Source organism: Pyrus communis, chromosome 12, assembly GCF_963583255.1.
Source record: "Pyrus communis chromosome 12, drPyrComm1.1, whole genome shotgun sequence".
Classification (NCBI taxonomy): domain Eukaryota; kingdom Viridiplantae; phylum Streptophyta; class Magnoliopsida; order Rosales; family Rosaceae; genus Pyrus; species Pyrus communis.
This window is the reverse complement of record NC_084814.1, coordinates 175,704-177,782: the sequence shown is the minus strand read 5'-3', so window position 1 is coordinate 177,782 and position 2,079 is coordinate 175,704. Positions and strand designations below refer to the sequence as shown.

The following is a 2,079-nucleotide window of genomic DNA, read 5'->3' as shown; positions in this document are numbered from 1 at the left end:
TGTTCTTCCACGAAAGATTGGGATGATCTCTCCAACTTGGGTTATATGTATTGGAATACACATCATTCCTTGGCCTTTGATTGTAAGAATTCATGAGGTTCACTTGCTCTTGGACATACTCAGGGTAAGCCTCCCTAGATGGACATTGATGAGTAAGGTGGCTTGGTATGTTGCAAATGGCACACACTTCACTTGCTTTTGGCACCATGTTGAGCACAGATTCAAGCTTCTTTTCTAGGTTAGCTACCTGCAAAGAAAGATCATGATTAGAGCTTGTTTCATATACTCCAACTCTCTTACCCCTTACATCTTTGTGTTGAGCATTAGATCCCAACATCTCATAAATGTTATATGACTCTTGAGCATTCTTTTTCTTCAAAGCTCCACCTGCTGCATTATCAACAGTTGATTGACATGTTTGGGTTAGTCCATCATAGAAAATTTGCATTTGTAAGTGAAGAGGTAACCCATGGTGTGGACATTGCAACAAAAGGCCTTTAAAGCGCTCCCAACACTCATTGAAAGGTTCTCCATCATCTTGTTTGAAGTTGAAGATTTGTCCCCTTAATGTGGCTGTCTTTTGAGTGGAAAAGAACTTTTCCAAAAACTTCTTAGCCACGTCATCCCATGTGGTAAGTGAACCAGGTACTAGAGTCATCAACCAACCCTTGGCCCTATCTTTCAAGGTGTAAGGGAACACTCTCATCCCCAGATTTGCTTCACTTACTCCCCGTAAAGGTAAACGACTCACAACATTGTAAAATTCTTTAATATGAGCTAAAGGATCTTCATTAGGTAAGCCATAAAAAGAAGGAAACATATGGAAATGTGAAGATTTAAGATCATAGTTTCTAGCTTCTGTGGGCAGCAAGATGCATGAAGGTGAATTTGGTATGATTGGTTGAGCAAAATCCTCCAAAGCTCGAAGATCATCTTGGTTGCCCGCCATCTCTTCTTCTCTTTCCCAATTAAAGTGCTCAGATCCTTCACTTGTTGGACTAGACGGTTTCCCTTCCTCTTCTTCACGGACAATGGAGGAACTTCTTGGCACAAAGCTTTCCAAAGTGTTGCCCTTTAACCGTTCAATTCTTTGGCCAAATTCAGCAAGTCTATTTGACATATACTACCTGAAACAAGATAAAACAAGTTTGAATAAAAATCAGAAATCTACTTAAAATGAAAAGAACAATGTTAATATCAAAAGAAGCAATTATAAGGGACTGGAATCAGTCCCCGGCAACGGCGCCATTTTGGTTGATGTTTTCCTTCTTCGTGCTAGAATATGTTTAGTATAATGGCACAAGTAAGGGTGTCGAATCCACAGGGACTAATTGGACCTATACAACTACTTGTTTTGCAAGAACTCTATAAGAGAAATAAAACTAATCAACTTAGGCAGATTTGTTGTTGTAACTTGAAAGCACAAGAAAATGAAGTAGACACAAATAAATGAATCAACAATTAATAAAATGAGATAGCACAAATGGAGATGAAGCTAGGGATTCGGTTTCACCATTGCTAAGCCAAGTCCATGCTTGTTAAGTCAGATTATACTCATCCATCTACCTATTTCTTGGGTTTGTTTCACTTAGATATGATCAACCATATGATGTGTGGATTTGATCAAATGTTCCTAATCATGAACCTAAGTGTGATGTGCAACTTTGGTCCCTAATCAAGAACATGATACGCACAAGAAACTTTCATAAAACCAAAGGAAACACTCGGCAGGTTGTTTGCAAAGCATTCCCTTCATTCATTCACATATCCACCAAGAGTATGCATGATGTGTGCTTTACTCTTGACTAAACAACCTGTGGTTAAATCAAATGGTGATCAAACATTAAAATCAACACACAAAGTCACAATTAAATCAGAGAATGAAACAAGAAATAGATGGATCAACTGAGCATTCTGAAATAACTACATGGCAATCTTGCAAGGCTACATCGAATCCCTAGAAAGAGATTAGTTACACTTCATGTTTACAGAATGTTTGATATAAAAATATACAACATGAATGAACATAGAATTAAGGAGAAAGAACCCTTGAAGCAAAACTGATGTCGAAATCCCTTA

General features: G+C 38.0%; 1 non-coding gene across 1 annotated transcript; it reads left to right on the top strand.

Annotated features, from left to right (window-relative positions):
- Positions 1 to 464: 464 nt before the first annotated feature.
- On the top strand, positions 465 to 575 carry LOC137711772 (small nucleolar RNA R71). Its single transcript, XR_011065119.1, has one exon. It is a non-coding gene; the product is annotated as a small nucleolar RNA R71 (small nucleolar RNA).
- The last annotated feature ends 1,504 nt before the right edge of the window (positions 576 to 2,079 follow it).